This window comes from Marmota monax, unplaced genomic scaffold (genome assembly GCF_021218885.2).
Source record: "Marmota monax isolate L192 unplaced genomic scaffold, Marmota_monax_Labrador192_F-V1.1 WCK01_AAM20220418_F8-fsc00002, whole genome shotgun sequence".
Lineage (NCBI taxonomy): Eukaryota > Metazoa > Chordata > Mammalia > Rodentia > Sciuridae > Marmota > Marmota monax.
The window spans coordinates 39,403,828-39,422,973 of NW_026693571.1; the positions used below are offsets into that span (position 1 = coordinate 39,403,828).

At 40.8% G+C, this 19,146-nt stretch overlaps 1 protein-coding gene across 1 annotated transcript in view; it reads right to left on the reverse strand.

Moving 5' to 3' along the window:
- Nucleotides 1-19,146, reverse strand: part of Fhip1a (FHF complex subunit HOOK interacting protein 1A) — a 240,637-nt gene that overhangs the window by 159,639 nt on the left and 61,852 nt on the right. Inside the window, exon 2 of the mRNA XM_046459225.2 lies at nucleotides 13,525-13,649. The gene's annotated coding sequence lies outside the window, so the exon portion shown is untranslated. The remainder of the gene's footprint in view (nucleotides 1-13,524; nucleotides 13,650-19,146) is intronic.

Genomic DNA, 19,146 nt, shown 5'->3' on the forward strand with positions numbered 1-19,146 from the left:
GGCAGAGAGTAGTTAAATAACTTGCCCCAAATGACTTGGGGCAGAACCAGTATTCCAACCCATGCAGATGATTCCCAAAGGCAGTACTCTTTTTTTATAGTATTCCTTAGGTCCCAGAGTAGTTAAAATTTTTCTTTAACTGAAAGGATTTTACTTGAAGAGAATGGATGGTCTCAATCCAATCCAGGGGCAGTAGTGAGGGCAGATTTTTCTATGTCAATTATTAACAAATAATAAATTAGTAGGTTATACCCCATTACTTAACAGAAAGTTGTCTCTTTTATTGAGTTGCTTGCATATCAAATAGTCCTTCTGGAACCTAAAGAAATGAAAAGTGGTCATAAAGTTCCCTTAGCTGCTAATTAAAAATCTCTATGTGTGGTCCCGCGTTTCTCTGCATAAATTTTTAAATTTTTCCATGTCCTCCTGGACATTTCTATATCGGCAATTACAAGTCATTAAAGCAGTCACTTGTAATGATCTCATAGTAGCCATAAATTAACTTTGCGAAGATTCTACCTGAAAATAGTTGAACCTCTCAACGGTAGCAAGGTTTGCTCTACTGACTTCAATCTTCACAATGAAAAAGTTCTAGAAGAAAATGGAGGGAAAACTGAACTCAAAGAGAACAGAGGGGAATGCAGAGCTAAGTTCCAACTGGCTTGCACAAGGACTCCATGGTCACTCTGTAGCTGTGCTTACTCTATAAGGTCACATTCTAGAGCATGGCCAAAGAAAACTAGGGCCTTAAGGAAAACCAGAGGTGTAGAACCTCCAGGAACACAAGCAGTAGGGATGGTTAAGTCAGCCAGGCAGGACTCGAACTGAGCACAGCTGGCTTCAGGGAAAAGAGCAAGATCTTTTAAGTAGGGAAGCCACAAGACGCAGAGTTTCCTGCCCAGAGAAGGAAGCAGAAGCTGATATCAAAGCCACTAGGGTTCCAGTTCTTAGGAAACAAGCTGGCAGAAGAAAAGCAGATCTGAGCTGGGCATAGTGGTACACGCCTGTAATCCAACAACTGAAGAAACAGAGATAGGAGGATCGCAAGTTCAAGGCCAGCCTTGGCAACTTAGCAGACTCTGTCTCAAATAAAAAATAAACTAAAAAGGAAGGGGAAGTAGTTCAGCGGTAAAAGCACCTCAAGGTTCAATCCCCAGCAAGAGGAAGAGAAAGAGGAAGAGGAGGAAGAGGAGGAGTGGTGGTAATGGTGGTGATGGTGGTGGGTGGTAGTGGTGGTGGTTGTTGGTGGTACTGGTAGTTGGTGGTGGTTGGTGGTGGGTAGTGGTGGGTTGTGGTGGTGGTGCTGGTGTTGGTGGTTGGTGGTGGTTGGTGGTTGGTGGTGGTGGGTGGTGGTGGTAGGTGGTGGTGGTGGTGGTCCGGGGTCCAGATACACAAGAAGAGTGAGTCAGATGGCAGCTTTGGAGGTTTTACTGTCTTCAGCCTTTTTTTTTTTTTTTTGTCTCCTACCCACCAGTGAATATTCTAACCTCATTAACTTCTACCCCAAAATATAAGTACACATTTTCAGCCCCCACATGCACTCTTGTTCTCCTCCAACACATGCAAAATGAGAACCAGGAAAGGGATAGTTATCCCTTCTATTTATTGCTTAATAACTTTCTGAATCTGTCTAAAGAAGCTCACACATTTGCTTGTTAACATTTTACTTTTAAGATTGTAAGGCTTCATCTTTTAATGAAGCTACCAACAGATAGGAAAAACATTAGGGAGGAAGGGAGCTCCATAAGACATCCCTAGACAGACAGTCAACACTATTTCACTTTCAAGGATACCAGGGCCAAACACAGCACAGCCTCCCCTATACAGACTGCCCTCCCCTACTCTAGATACGGGAGGCTGTTTGTTTGTTTTGGTACTAGAAATTGGATCCATGGTGTCTCACATGTTATGCATAAGCTGTACCACTGAGCTACATACCTAGACCCATGGACCAAATCTGACCAGCCACCTCTATTTTTTTTTTAATGGCCCACCAGCTAAGAATAGTTTTTGCATTTTAAAATAGCTGAGTAAATTAAAAAGACACAGAAAAATAGACACAGAAAGTGTATATACAAATGTATGCATGTTGCAAAGCCTAAAATATCTTTAAAATATACTTACAAATGGACTCTTTCAAGTCCTTGAGACAACTGTTCTTAGGACATATTTGTGCTGGCTGCTCACCCTTCCCTATCAAACAATCCCCAGAGGGGAAGAGGTTGCTGCAGAGTCCTCTATAGAAGTAACCCCTAAATTTATATGTGTACCAAACACTAGGGTTTCTCAACCTTTGCATTATTGACATTATTGAAGAAGAAAAAAAGCAGACTTTTTTTTTAAGTTGGTAAGGAAGATTTTGTTCATCATTATTACAATAAGAATCAAGATTATCACAACAAAGGAGAGAGATCAGGCCCAACTCTGAAAACAACCAGACGGGTAGGGATTAGAATCAATGGGCAGAATGAGAGGCCAGTGGACAGAAAAGGACTAAGACACTTCAGGGCTAGGGGTATTCTCAATGAAGGCAGGCCAGAGTCATCAAATAACCAGGGCAGAAAATGAGAAATGTAATCAGACATCCAGGCTGGGGGCTTCTCACTAGCAGGACTCTTGCTGAAGCTTGGCTGAGCAGGCTGAAGTCAGGCCAAGTCAAGAAAAGGAAGCAGAGGAGCCTAACTCAAATTTGGTGAAGGTGAAAGTTTACACTTAGGATCATATAATTCTTTGTTCGGGGACCATTTTGCCTGTCCTAGGAAGTTGAGCAACATATCCAGCCTCTGCCCACTCACGGCCAACAGCACGCACACGCATGCACGCACGTGTACAAACACACGCACACACAAGTTGTAACAATCAAAAAAGCCTCGAGACAGGGGCAAATATTCCCTGGAAGCAAACACTGCCCCAGTTGAGGACCACTGCTTTAGGCCTGGGGCTGGCAAGCTTTTTCGGCAATGGGCCACAGAGAAAATACTCTTGGCTTTGCGATATGTGCGCACTTTCTGTGCTTATTCTTCTCTGTCCCTTCTTTTTTTTTCCAACCACGTAAAAAGTGATAATTTTTCTGAGCTAATAGACCATTAAAAAAGGATGGGGATGGCTGGCCAGCTTTGGTCCATGGGCAATAATCTGTCATATTCTATTTTAGACCAAGTACCACTTTTCAAATAGATACCAATGGCACGCAGATAATATCATACTTGACAAAATATATATTTATTAAAATTATGACTAGAGGTCTAATAACTTTCTATCAATATTGTTTACTCAACTGGGGGATACTAGAGGCAGGACCCACAGCACGTTTTTACAGTAGGAAGGCATGCTTGTTCTCAAAGCACTGCTTTAAAATGTTCCCACAAATCTGCCCTTTGCCCATAAATCCTAAACCTGACATTCTTATTCTTAAATACCAAAACTCTCAATTCCTCAATGCTGACTTAGGGGTTTGGTTTCGTCATTACTATTGTTTTTATTTGAGAGTGTTTTGGTTTATACTTAACATGTTGTTCATATTCTCTCTCCTTATCTAACATTCTGAAATGCATTTCTAAAATTAATCTATTCCTGGCCTGAATGAAATAAGTCATTGGGATACCTTATCTTCGTTAGGGGCCCATCACATGAAACCTACCACGACTCTCTCAGCTTTTGCCTCTAAAAGCATATATGTACTTCTATATTAATAACAGGATTACGCTGGAAATGACGACAGGCTAAAACTGACCATGGGCTTAATGGTGTACCACGATACAGTTACTGAGTGTGAGAATCTCAGCTCTCTGTGCTTTTGTTTCTAACAGCTTCAACATTCACCATTGGGGCAGCAGAAGGGGAACCAGAAACTTTCATTTATTTCAATTTACTAGATTCCATAAGGTAAAGTATGAACTATGGCAGGGCGGGGCCAGAGAAGGTCATCTAAACCAATGCAGGAAAACATGTCTAATATGTAGATCCCAAATCGTATATATCTGCTATGGGCTTATTCCTCTTTGATGAAAATATCAACATTAAAATTTCAGCTTTTGTTGATGTGATGGCACACGCCTGTAGTTCAGCTCTCAGGAGACTGTGGGGAGAGGATGGCGTGAGCCCAGAAGTTTGAAAGCAGCCTGCAAAATCCCAACACACAGAAACACAAAATCAGCTCTGATACTGAGACCTTCAATTGCAAAGCAACTGCTTCTCATCAAAACAGCAGACATACTTTTTATTTTTAATTTAACTCACTTTTTAAAATATTTTTTTAGTTATACGTGGACACAATGTCTTTATTTATTTTTATGTGGTGCTGAGGATCAAACTCAGTGCCTCATATGTGCAAGGCAAGTGTGCTGCCACTGAGCCACAGCCCCAACCCAATTTAACTCATTTTTAAATCATAAAAACAATATATAGTTACTGCAAGAAAGTATAGAAAATATATAAGACAGTAAAAATCTCTCATAGCACCATATGAGAGATAAACTATTTTTAAAGCTTTAATATATTTCTTTATAGTCTTTCTTTTATACTTTCTAAAAAATTGCATCAATTTTATAAAATCAAGAGCATAATGTGTTTGTGTGTATACAATGTTGATTTTTGTTTCTTCCATTTACTATTCTCCAGTATTAACCCAAGTCATTAAATTCTTCCCCAAATCCCATTTTAATAGTAGTTCATTCTCTACTATAACTCTTCCCTGATTATTGAACTCAGCTTATTACAATTTTTCACTATCAGAAATGCTCTTCAGTGAACAAATTAATACAAATAATTTGGGGAGGTCTGGCTTTTTATGATGGATCTGTACAGAAGAATGACCAGAAGAAATTACAGATTCCTTATTTCTTGACATGTATTGTCAAATCTTTTGCCAAGTGTTCTAGCACCTTACACTGCCATCAGCAGATTCTTGGGTACATTTCAATAAAACCTAAAGAAGCTATATCCTTAAACCAATAAGTACAAATATCCAGAAAAATTATATCCATAGAGTCATCACTTAGATTTTGTTAGATGCCTAAAATAGTCAGATTGTTAATTATATATAAGATCACCAGAAAATCTCCCCCCCCCAATAAAAAAGGAAAAAAGGGGGGGATAGCTTCCAAAGAAATAGACCTCAAAGAAATAAAGAATAGAATAGAAATATGATTTATTTAATAGGTAAATGGTGCAGTTGGATAGGAACAATAACTACCAATGTTCTATAGAGCATAGTAGGATTATAATGATTAATAACAATTAACTGAGTATATCAAAGTAGCTAGTACAGTAGATTTTACAAAACAAAAAAAAAGTTAAGAAGAAAACAGGCAGGCAGGCAGGCTGGTCAGTCAAACTGTTTGCAAAATATATGACATTTATGATATCAACTAAAATCAAAATATATATTTTTAAAAGGTAGCTTTCTTTCAAATGCATTTTTTAAAAAACAAGGTACTTAATCTGCAACATAATACATTTTTTAAAAAACAAGGTACTTAATCTGCAACATACTTATCTGCAAACTATTCACTAAAGCCATCTGTAAGCACAGGCTGGAAATCATCCCAACCTGTGCTGCAGAGATGCTGGTTCCCACTCCAGTCTTCCTTGCCTTAGTAACAGACCCAACCTCACAAGCACAGCAAAGAGCCAGACAAAAACCTCCACCTCCCAGCCTCCCTGTGGCCAGAAGTGATGTGGGATGCCCTCTGCCTGGTGAGGACAGGGAAATCACTTCTAAGGCCTTTAGGAGAGCTGCAGAGAGACGGTGGGCAGGATGTGAACTGTGCCAAGCTCTGCTACCTTCTGACCTTTCCTTTCTCTCCTGTAGTAGGCCCTGCAGAGGCCAGAGTCAGGCACTAGAGAGGAAGACAGGAGGACAAGGTTCACACTGCAACACGGTGGAACAGAGGCAGAGGGAACCCGGGTCGCTGACAACCACAGAACCACTCTGCTCCCTGGAGAGCCTAGTTCCATACTTACTTTACTAAAAAAATAATAATAATTTCCTAATTTGCTCAATCCATTGTTTGTGATGGTGACCAAACCCTATCCACCAGGGTTAGGGTTCAGGTTCAGTCATGAACATAACCCTTTCCAATATATCACCTTTTAGAGAAAGCACATGACACCAGCAGACATTTTTTGGCTCACCAAAATACTCACAGACTCTTTCATATTATCAGTACCTATTGAACACCTATGTTGGGTAACAGAAACACAGGAATGAATTAAGATGCAGCTTACGGTATAAAGGAGATGGACAGGTGATTAAGACAAAGTTTAATGAGTCATACAGAACTAAAAGAATGGTGTGCTTGCTGTGGTAGCATATCAGAAAAGCACTGAACCTAACCTGTGGAAAAGTGAGCAGGATCACAGAAGGTTTCTCAGGTGATATGAGCTTTAAACTGAGACATGAAAGACGAGATACTTGTGTGTACTCAGGCAAAAGGAGCAATGAGGAAGGAGGAATTCAGGTAGTAGGACAAGCATGTGCAAAGGCCCAGGAGTAGAGAAAGTTCATGATGCCCTTATGGAAGGAAAGAGGTCGGATATGGCCAGAGCGTAATTCCGGAGTGGGATGGAGGAAGCACTCTTCTGGGCCTTCCAGAGTTACATAGGCTCCTCCTCGCAGGGCCAGATTAGACACTGATTTTTTTTTATTGTTCTTTTATCACAATAAATAGAGGCCCAGGCCCAAAAGAGGCAAAGACTATGCACCAAAATGTCAGGCATCTCCCAGGAATTACCTGACCCCTGCCAGCTCTTTGCCTTCCAGTGAGACTCCTCAACTGTTTGAACATTCCTGGCCCCAGGATTGGCTGGGCTTGTTCAACAGCAAGGTGGATAAGGAAGGGCTGCCTGACAGGTGACTGGTGGAACAGGGGCTGAGCTGGTGAATGCAGAGGACTGTCATGATCAGATTTACCACTGGGGAGAGCAACACTCCAGCCATAAAATAAAGAAGTGAATGGAAAAAGGACACCAATTACAGTAAAGGAAATATGAGATGACGGAGGACCGGACTAGAATTCTTATGATGGATTGCAGAGAAGTGAAGTATAGTTTGAAGAGAGAGTTCACAGGCAAACTCAAGAAACCCAACCACATACACCGAGAGGAAGAGAGTGGTGAATAAAGGGTAATACTGGGCTTCTGGCCTTGGCAATTGAGAATGGCAGGCAGCAGAGCACAACAACGGGGACTACACACGCTGTGGAAACAGCCTGCTTACCCGTCTCCACCAACTAAGAGTGTGGGGACCTGGGTAAATTACTTGTGATCTATGTGCTTCAGTTTCCTCATCTGTGGAATAATGGCAAAAATAACAGAATCTGTCTCAAAGGGTTTTGTGATCGATGCAGGAAAGCTCACAGAATGGTATCTGGCACGCAGGAAATACCTGTGGTTAATGGCAGCTGAGGACGCCATTTGCCACGACAGGGAGCACAATGGGAAGCATAGATTCCAGGGGAGAAGAATGACAAGTTCAGTTTCAGGTCTGTTTACCTGACCTGACTATGGGACATCCAGGAGACCACTGTGGGAGTTAGGTGCACCCACACAAACAGTGGTGTCAAGGTGACATCTCAGCAAGGGCCTGGCAGACAGAAGAAGCTGGCCTATGGGAAGAACAGGCAAGTGAGATGTGGCGCAAGAAAAGGGCTGGGAGAACCACAGTGTGGCTCAGTGACACAGCATGCACTTCACAGCTGTGAGTCCCCAGTTCAGTTCCCAGCATCAAAGGGAAAAGACCTGGGAATTTCCTCCACTCATAAGAGACAGTGGAAAAGGACGGAGGAGACAAAAGACGAGAGGAAGACACACAAACAAGTGTGCTGACAAAGAAGGACCATAAAAACTAAAGGAAAAACCAAAGACATGAATGACATTGAGATGGAGGAATGGGCCATCATTCATAGGGAACAAACTTAGAGCCCAGAAAATAAAAGACAGGGGCAAAAAAATACATTTAATAAAAAGTGGCATTCCCTAGAATCCATGTTTAAAGTTTATATTTTATGAATTACCTACAAGAATTGCATGTGAAATCTCTTAAGTTCACAAGGGTCAGAATGCTCTATTAGTGAGTGAACTGTCTTACCAAAGAGGATAAGCCTCAGAAAAATATATAGTAATCTGAGTAGATAAGGAAAAAATCCTATTTTTCAAAGAAAGAAATCAGAACATAACTTGGCTTCAGTGAAAAGAATCCAAACTGCGGTTTACAAATGAAGTTCTAGCCTCAAGCTTTCAGTTACTAATCCCCCAAAAAAGCCATTTTAAATCACATTAACTTGAGACTTGAAAGAAACTGAGAGATACTCATCTAATCTAGATCCTAGATATGAGAACTATTTTGGAGAGCTTGTTGAAATGCAGGTACCCCAGTCTACCTAAGACCTATGGAATCAGACTCTCAGACTCTTCCTAGGAAAAAGTCAGGAGAAATTCACTGCTTCTTGAAATGTTTTTAAACAAACTTACCAGGTGATTCCTGTGCACACAAGATTTGAGAACCCCTAATCTACTTGCTCAGGGGATCAAAAGCTAGAGAAAAAAGAATGATCTAAAGAAAAGCACGAAGAAGCTAAAGAATACACCAGGAACAGTTGTCAAACTTCAACAGGCATCAGAATCACCTGGAGGGCTTGTCATACACACGCTTCTGAGCTCTATCCCAAAATTTACATTTCTCACAAGTTCCCAAATGAGGCTGAGGCCATTTCTCTAGGGACCACACTTTGAGAACCTCTGCCTTGACAAGAGCTATTCAAGGGTCTCAGGGCTGGGGTTGTGTCTCAGCTCTCAGAGTGTGGTCCTGTAAACTTAAAGACAGAGATGAGGCAAGCTATTTCAGAAATGATGTTAAAAATTAATAGAAAACTAACAACACATAAATTATTTACACACACACACACACACACACACACACACACACTTTCTGATCAATTAGAAAAGACAAAAATCTAACATCAAGACTGGTTTGGAACAAATGTCTTCTGAGTTAATAATAAAAAAGGATACCCAAAAATGACTGTGCTCATCTAAACTAAGAATGAAATTATAAGAGTTATGAGATAAGCAGAGTCAAAAATGACTGAATAAACAAAATTACTAAATCTGCAAAAGAAAGAAGATTACTAAGTCTATGAAAGTAGGTTTTTAAGTCAATGAAATTGTGAAAAGAGCTGTTCATACAAAATGAACAAATTTCATATTTACATGGTTATGTAGCTGATTTAACTATTGGACCCTAAGTCATGTGGGGGCCATTCTTTCATATTTACTCAGAAAACCTGGTCCCCAACCAGTCTTGAGGCTGGACTGTCACTCTAAACCACCTCTGGAAAAGGTTTCGCAGGGGTTCCACACAGCCAGCGGTGCACAGAGGAGCACACGCTGGGCCCCCCTCTGCACAAGGCACATTCCCAGCATCCAGGAGAAAGAGGGCGCTGGTGCTGCTGTAACCGCTGTGCTTCTCTCATGGGGACGGCTCCTAACCCTGGAACAGTACATTAGACACATAACTCCCAACAGCTCCGAAAATCTGCAGTTGCCTCCACCTCCCTGCTATTTGTGGCACATCCCAAATTCACAGCGATGCATTCCACACAGCATCTCCTCAGGACCGTCGCTCACACTGTATCACACTGTCTCCACCCTTCAGGCTCCATTTTCAAAGCCATTTTCCACTCGTGGTTCTTGCTGCGCTACCTCCAGTATCCACTATCATTTCCTCCAAGACAGTAACAGGCCTGACATTAGAGCCTGTCATTATCCAAGCTGCAACTATGGGCACCTCTGCTGCTCCCTCTCTCCCTGCTCCCCCCCTCCTTCCCTCCCTCCCTCCTTCCTTCCTTCCTTCCTTCCTTCCTTCCTTTCTTCTTTTCATCAGAGGATTAAAATCAGGGCCATCACTTTACCACCCCCAGTCCTTTTTATTTTTTTATTTTGAAATAGGGTCTCAGAGCTAGGGTTGTGTCTCAGCTGTAGAGCGTTCACCCAACACATGTGAGGCATTGGGTTCGATTCTCAGCACCACATATAAATAAATTAATTAAACAAAGGTATTGTGTCCATCTACAACTAAAAAAATAATAATTAAAAAAAAAAGAGGGCTGGGTTGTGGCTCAGCAGTAGAGTGCTTGCCCAGTACATGCTAGGCGCTGAGTTCAACACCACATAAAAATAAATAAATAAAATAAAGGTATTGTGTCAAACTATAACTAAAAATAATTTTTTTAAAAAATAGGGTCTTGCTGAGTTGCTGAGGCTGGATTTTGAACTTGTGATCCTCTTGCCTGAGCCTAAATCAGGGATTATAAGCATGGGTCCCCACCAGGCTACCTCCTTAGTATTCCTGACCTGGCTTTCCCCTTCATTATGTACATTTTCTTTTACATCCTTCACACCACATTCCCAACACCCTCCTGCCTGTCCCAACATAACTTAATTCTTAAGGACACAATATTTGGGTTGTGACCTTTTCAAAACCAGTGTATCATCAGGTCAACACACACAAACTTTCTGGAGCTAAGAGGTAAACACGCATTTCAAACAGCTTGTGCCATGAAGACATGTGAATGGTTTGAAACTGCAGACTTTTGCCCCAGGAATCATTATTGGCTGTTCTTTACCATCAAAATGTTGATTCTGCTTAGGGCCTTGAAACAAATGCTCCCTAAAACTGTCACTAGTCAGAGTTCACTGGGAAAAGATCTGTAACAGGGGATACACACATACACACACACACACACACACACACACACACCCTACTTTAAGACCAAACCTCAGAGTTCAACAAAATCAAATCCAAAATTTAATTTGGGATTAAATTACCTGGCCAGGTGCAATGGTGCACACCTATAATCCCAGCAGCTCTGGAGGCCCAGACAGGAGGATCACAAGTTTAAAACCAGCCTCAGCAACTTGGTGAGGCCCTAAGCAACTTAGCGAGACCCTGTCTCAAAATTAAAAAATTAAAAGAGCTGGGCATGTGGCTCAGTGGTTGAACATCCCTGGGTTCAATCCCCCATAACAAAAATAAATAAATAAAAAGTGTCATGACCCACCATATAACTAAGATAAAACTTAATGCCATACCTACTTATAGTTATTAAATCTCAGTCTAAGGTAAGCTTCAAATTTGTGCAATACCCTTTTATTTCTGATATGCCTTCTTAATTAGAAACAGAGGGATTCATGGGAATTTCTGCATAGACATACTATAGATATTTATAATTATCTGCTTTTCTTTTCCTTACCCTAAACTGTCTTTGAAGGTATGAACTTCTCTTTAACAAATAATGCTAGGAAAATGGCATTTTTACATGTAAAAGCATGAGTTGTACCCTCAACTTATACCATATACAAAAATTACCTCAAAATGGATCTCAGAAATAAAACAATAAAACTCTTAGAAGAAAACATACAGAGAAAGCTTTGTGACACTGGATTTGATAATAATTTGTTCAATATGACACCAAAAGTACAACCAACAAGTAAAAGTAAGTAAATTGGGGCTGGGGTTGTAGCTCAGTGATACACCACTTGCCTCACGTGAGTGGGGCCCTGTGTTCAATCCTCAGCACCACATAAAAATAAATAAGTAAAAATAAAGATATTGTGTCCATCTACAACTAAAAATAAAAATTTTTTAAAAATTAGTAAATTGGACTATATCAAAATTTTAAAACTCTAAAAAAACGTAAAACTTCTGTGCATCAGAGGATGCAAGTAATGGATTGCAAAGGCAACTTATGGGACAGGAGGACATCTATGCAAACCATGTCTGATAAGGGAAATATCCACATAGAAAACTCAACAATAACAACAAAAAGATTTTTTTTAAATGTCAAAGAACTTGAACAGATATTAAATGACCAACAAACAGATCAAAAAATATTCAACACCATAAAGCATTGGGGAAATGAAAACGAAAACCTCAAGTTATCACCCATGCCCATGAGAATGTCTACTGTCAAGTAAAGAGAAAACAACAAGTACTGGCAAAGACATGGAGAAACTGGGACTCTTCTGCACTGTTGGTGGGAATATAAAATGGTAAACAGGACAGAGATTCCCCAAAAACCAAAGCCATATGATCCAGCAATTCTCTTCTAGATACCCAGAAGAAATGACAGTGGGGACTCAAAGACCTATTTGTACATCCATATTCATAGCAGCATTATTCACCACAACCAAAGGGTGGAAGAGACCCATATGCCCATGGATGGATAAATGGATAAACAAAATGTAATATACGGGGGCTGGGGTTATAACCCAGGAGCAGCGCATTTGTCTAGCAAATGTGAGGCACTGGGTTTGATCCTCAGCACCACATAAAAATAAGTAAATAAATAAAATAAAGATTAAAAAAAGAATGCTTTTTTTTTTTAAAAAAAGGGGGGGTATACGCTTACAATGGAATATTATTTGGCCTGAAAAAGAAAGGAAATCCTGACGCATGCTATAACATGTGGACCTATACTAAATGAAATGAGCCAGACACAGAAAGAGAAATACTATAGGAGGTATCTAGAATAGTTACATTCAGAGACCAGAGAGTTGAATGTCAGTTCTGCTGATTTTACTGCCCCAAAGGTGTCAATCTTTAGGGATTTCTTACTTATACAATGCTAATTCCCAAGTCCTGGCTTCCATTCTAATTCTGACACAATAGATAGGAATTTCCTTCTTTTTTTTTTTTTTTTTTTTTTTGGTGCTAGGAAATGAACCCAGGACCTTGCTCATACTAAGCATGCTCCCTACCACTAAAGCTATACCCCCAAACCTGTAATTTGAAATTTTTAATGTGAATTTTTAACAAGTACTCTCATTATACTTGGAGAAACACTGCAAAATACCCATGGGGGATCATTTAAAAGAGGCAAATTATAAAGCCTTAAAGGCATACCTCTAAGGAAGTTTAGCTCTCATCCTGTTTGGCCTGAGTAGCCCAGGAATCTTTCTACAACATTGGCAGAGAGAGAGACTGGACTGCCTGACTTTAATAAGAAAGAATATCAACATTTATGCACTCAAATAAGTATGCCTCTATAAACTACACAACATAATCACTTATTTTAATAACATTATCAGTGTTTAAAACTCTGACTCACTCTTAGAACTAATTTTGGGTAGAGGGTGTACACCCTCGAGTACTCACTCAAATTACAAAAAGAATCCTGGCTTCCCTGCGCTACTGCCTTCTTGGTTCTGATCAAATCAGAGTGCCCCGTGCATCGCCCTACCTGTAAATGACTTGAGGCTATTTCCGGGAAACCCCCTTACAGGGCTGAAAGATGCCTCCACAGAAAACGGGGTGCTTAAGAGGATGCTCCCAGAGGACCAAGAGGCACCTCCCAAAGAAATGTTTTCAAAATGCTTTGAGTAGAACATCGAGGTCAGACCGTTCAAAACACTGTTTTGAACATGATGATGTTCACTCGGATGTGAAAGTGCAAGCAGGATTCTTTTCAAGTATATCACTGAACATTCCAGACTCACATTGGTGTGTAATAAAGGCAGGCGTACCTGTGACGGCTCCCTTCAAGAGCCCCCGGCTGGGTGCTGTCTGTTGATCTCCCTCCTCAGAGGAGTGTGGAAGACCTCCCCAACATCTGCTCTCACAGGAACCCACAGAAGGTGACTTTCAGAATCTACAGAAAGGAATAAAAAAGTCCCACGATCATTAACTAAATGAAGAGACTCAGTCCACGGTTCCCCATTTCCCTCCCCCCTCCCATTTTTCACTGTTTGTTGTGCATTGAGTCAATTCTCTCCACACCGCCTTTGCCTTCATCATAAGAAATAAGTGAAAAGCAAATCTTTATTTACAAATCTGAATGCTAGCCAAAAATGAGAAAACCCTGCTGGGTAGGGGAAAGTAACATCTTCTAACAGATGTCAAGTAATTATGCGTTTCTCTCAGAAGAAGATAAAAAATGTGAAACTAAATGAATTCACATCCATGGATGGATAGCATCACATGCAGAGGAGAATGACAATATAAAATAGCGAACAAGTGGCCACAATGACTTTATAAACTACTTTCCAAAAATAGGCAATGCTCCCAAAATATTCCCTGATACCCCTGACCTCTCTACACACCGATGGTTGAAAATGTGGTTTTTGGCCACCCCACTGGCATTTGATTTGAGACAGGCACCTCACGTCATTGGGCCTAGCTGGCAAGCCCAGTTTCACAACACAAACCCACATCTTCATCCTCAGTGAACAACCAAAAAAACATGAGTTTGAGGAGAAGCAAGCTGGGAAATCACCCTGCCTGATAGAAATGCAGTGAGCCAAAGCTAGAAGGGCCCAGGCCAGAAACCAGAACATCTAAAATACTTCATCCCAACAGAGATGTGAGAAGCAGAAGCTAATGTAAATGTGAAGTGAAATCACAAGGATTCACCATCACGACAGGTGCAAGCTAGAGAAAACTTCCAAAAGCTAGAGAAGACTACACTACACCTACAGCATGCCACACTTACATCTGAAAACTGGAATCCACTGAATGCCAGAGGAACGGTCAAGTAAATTTGCCACTAGCACACAATTTACTTAATCACAATTCTGTCTGCTATGAATAAATTTTACAAGTTTATAAAAAAAAATGAGAAAATGTCATTTATAACAAAAAGAGGAAAGAAAAAGCAGAGTACAACAGGGTAATTACATATAATTACAACCATTTCTGCAAAAGCAAAACAAGATGTGATTTCTTTTGATAGAGTTATAAATATTAGGTGAAATATTGCCCCATCCTTTCTACCGGTTAAGGTGGGCAATACAAATCTGAGTCTTATAGAACAAATGAGTCATTCTGGATGGCATAATTTTTCTGCACTGGTCCAATGAAGACAGTTCCACAGGAGTCACCAGAAGAGGTGGTGTGTGTGGCATGTGCACGTTTAACCTATAGATGGCTACAAAAGCATAGAATGTGATAAATTTGATTATGACAAATGTCTCATGAAAGAGCAAAAGAGAATGGGGACACAATGTGACCTTCATCTTCCAAACTGCACAGCAGTGGCACTGACTGGGCATGAGAAGAGTGGGGTGTGAAAATGATGACCTCAATCAGCCTTCTTCACTGTCAGCGATCAATTGCTTATCAAGCACCTGGGAACCAGCAGAGCACCTCCTGATCAACTGTCTGGGCCATGAATTTCGAGAGGATTTGGAAGTAACAGAATTGTATTGCTTCCAGAACCCCACGAACAGTTCTATCACAGGTACTGGAGAGACACTGGCTCTTCTGCCACCTCTTGGCAATTCCAGATCACTTCAGATGCCTCTCGGGTGATTTCAAGGCTTTCCTTGTTCTGTGACTCAGGACTGATGAAAGGACGCCCCTAATTCCAGAGAAGCACTTCTCCCATCTCCATGCCCATCCCCGTATACCCTCCTCTCGTGCTCCACATTGTTAGTCATCGCACACACGCACTTTTACTTGGGTCACAAGACATGGCTGTGGATCACTGAGGGCTTTATCAGGTGCTGCTCAGATGTTACCGTCACAATCCCGCCAGCAGAGATGCTTCCCATCATCAAAGGAAGCCGGGTCCTTTCACAGTATTGTACAGAATGACATGGAAAGCAAGGTTAAATGGAATGCATGTAAGCTGAAGGGGCTTTCTTAAAACTCACTGGGTCTTGATAATTCTCTTGATCACAATCTCATTTAAAAACAAAATATGTCACCTGCAGAAAGTGGGGGCAGTGGAGTTGAGGGGAGAGGGTGGCAGTTAACAGGTCAGTTACACTCAGCTGTCTCCCCAGGTAAGTGCTTGCCTTCTAATACAATGTAATGAAATCAGATTCAGATTCACAGTCCTTCTGTGTAATAACCATGTCACATCCCTAATTTCAACAGAGGAACAAAATTTAAAGCTCATTTCCAAATGGTATAAATTCAGAATTTAGACCTCAAGGGTGCCAAGTGCAGAAATCTGCTGAGGCAGAGAGTGCAAAAAGGCAAGGAAAAACCACCAAGTGAACTCTGTGGTGGTGGTGGTGGGGGGGGGGGGTACATGCTACTGTCCCCATCAGGGATTGCTCCCTATGTGGAGAATCTCATGCAGGGGTGCCAGCACAGGAGGTGTGGATATATCCATGGCACTGTGTTAACAAACCCAAGACATAATCAAGTGCTTTCCTGGAGGCTGATGAATAATCCAACCAACAAGAAAGAAGTGTCAGAGCACTCAACAGTTTTCAAATACATGAGGTGGACCAGCTAATTACTGAATAATTCCATTCTTTAAAAGGCCTGAACTGGCACAGGTGACACATCATAGTCACACGTGGAAACCTGCAGAGAACAGAGCATTCTGCAGAGGCTCAATCTCTGCTGACTCTGTTCAAGGACTCTATTAATAACTTAGGATCCTAACATGGCTGGACCCAACTGGATCACTGAAATCCAGACCCTAAATTCTACAGATGATAAAACTGAAGCACAGGGAGAATCAGTGATCCACGTCCAACCAAGTAGATGGAAAATGGTGAAGACATTTAGGTTTCAGGACGGCTCTGCAGCCTCAAGAATTAAGCTCCTCTGCTGGAGGGCAAGGAGAGCAAGGAAGGCAAGAGGCAAGACACAAGCAAGGGAGCGAGCACACCAGAAACCCCCCTATTTATTGGGGAGAAGCCATTCATAGAACATCCCACGCAAATAAGGCAAGGGGTCAGGTTCCAGGGGGTGGAGTCTAGCTTCCTGATGTCTTGTGGTCAGTAGACTGATTGACATTGTGGCAAGTCACGCCCATCTCAGGTCAGAGCACACAGAGAGTAAAGAGCACACATGCGTCGCACAGCGCAAAGAGCACGCACGACAGGCCAGTCCTCCCATAGGCTCAAATGAGCAGAGCTCACACACAGCCCATGGACGGCTCGCAACACTTTATCATATGCTAAATACGATATTTGATAATACCAATCTTCCAACTATTGTAGCCTTACTATGTTAGGTTTTCATCTCTTTTTCAGAATTGTCCTATTTATTTTTTTGAAGTGAACACAAAATCAGCTTGTTTAGTCCCCCACAAATAACCTGTTGTTATTTTTTACTGGTTTTAAACCTACAGATTAATTTAGAGAGAACTGACATCTTTGTATCTAAGACTATGACAGCTCTTCTAATTTTTTCATGTATTATTTGTGACCCTAAGGAACATTTTTAAATGGCTTCACACACAGCATGCATATTTCTTAAATTCTTAGATATTTTATCTTTTTATATGCTAATGATCTTTTCTTGTATTAAACCTTCTAATCGCTCATTGTTAGTATATATAAAAGCTATGAATGTAGATACATTATTTGTTTTACATGCACATTTACAAGTTATCTTATTCTTAATAATTAGTTTTTCTCTTGATTCTCTTGGATATTCTAATTGCCTACTGCATTATTTGACAACAATCATCTCCTTTCTGATTTTTATGCCTTTATAATTTTTTTCTCTTTCCCAGCTGCACTGACTTGTGATTCCAAAACACCATTAGTAGAGAAAAGTATGGATATCTCTATTTTTGTCCTGATTTAATGGCAGTGTTCTCAAACTTCCTCTTAAGCTTGAGATGGTTTGGGGATTGAGATGAAAGTACCTTACTTTGCTAGGATATATTCCTAGTACATTTTGAGGGTTTTTTAAAAAAAATGAATAATAGACATTGAGTTTTCTCAAATGCCTTTTATATTAAAGTGGTTGTTTTTTTCTACTTATATTTAATAAAATGATGAATATCATTAGTAAATTTCACACTATTGAATCTTCTTGCATTCTAAAATATCAGCCTCAGCTGTCATGGTGTTTTATTCTTTTAATGTGTGCCAAGTACATATTAAACATGATATCTGGCTCAATTTGCTAGGCAGCCCTACAAGGTGGGTGCTCTCCCCTGCCCGCTCTGCCCTTCGCTCCAGCCATTGCATCTCCTTGCTGTTCCGGTCTTGCTTTCACCTCCAAGAATGTTCAGGGCCTACAATGCATGCCATTCCCTGAGTCCTACGTCCCCAGACATCCCCATTCATCCTTTTTCTCTGTCTCTGCTCACATGTGACCTAACTACAGAGACCTTTCCTGTCGACCTCAAATAAAACAGAAACAGTCCTCCATCTGGTCACTCTCAGCCCTGACCCTGTTTTTGCTTGTAGCACCTGTCACCACCTGACATAAATTCACAGATGGAATGAATGTGCAATATTTAATTTCTATTCCATTTAACCCAAAGAATGTAAGCTCCATGAGAGGAGAGATTTGAGAGGAGAGATTCTGCCTGCCTTACTCATCAGAGGATTCCCAATACCGACAACAGGCCTGGATCATGGAAAGTACTTAATATTTGTTAAATGGATAAATGGGAGGGGGGAATGAAACAATGAATACCCATCTTATACACAAGAAAACTGAAGCTTAAAGAGATGACATAAAATCTCAGTGGCAGAGCCAAAATAGGAACTCCAGTCTAACTTTCAATTCCTCACCCTTAACCATCAAAACAAATGACAGGCAATTTTAGGTCACAAAAAAAGCTCACATAATCTTCTGAACAGTAAAGCACAAGTAAATGACACAACTGTATGGAAATCAGAGGAAAACTGTGTAGACAGTCTTTGCACAAAGTGAGTGAAAAATTTAGAAGACAGTCTGTAAGGAATTACATTAAGTTACCCCTCCTTTTTCAACCCACCAGCCCCACAGCAAGCAGCGTGGGGGATCCATCCATGCAATGGATCCTTAAATATTCAGAAGATAAAATCAGATGCTTCAGGATCAAATGGCAATAAATGTGTTTACCACTGGCATCGGCAGACACATACTAGAAGTGCCACTCCCCGGGGGACAAGCCGCTAGGGGACACACACATGAAAGACCTAACTTGAAAACACGATTATGAAAGACGGTGGAATGAATCTGACATCACTTTCCTATGTTCATATATGAATACACCGCAGTGAATCTCACCATCGTGTACATCCACAAGACTGGGGTCCTGATTAGAATAAGTTATACTCCACGTGTGTATAATATGTCAAAATACACTCTACTGTCATGTATATCTAAAAAGAACAAATTAAAAAAAAAAGACTATTTGCTCTTTCCAAATTGAATTTTTTTGTTTGTTTCAACAGACAAGT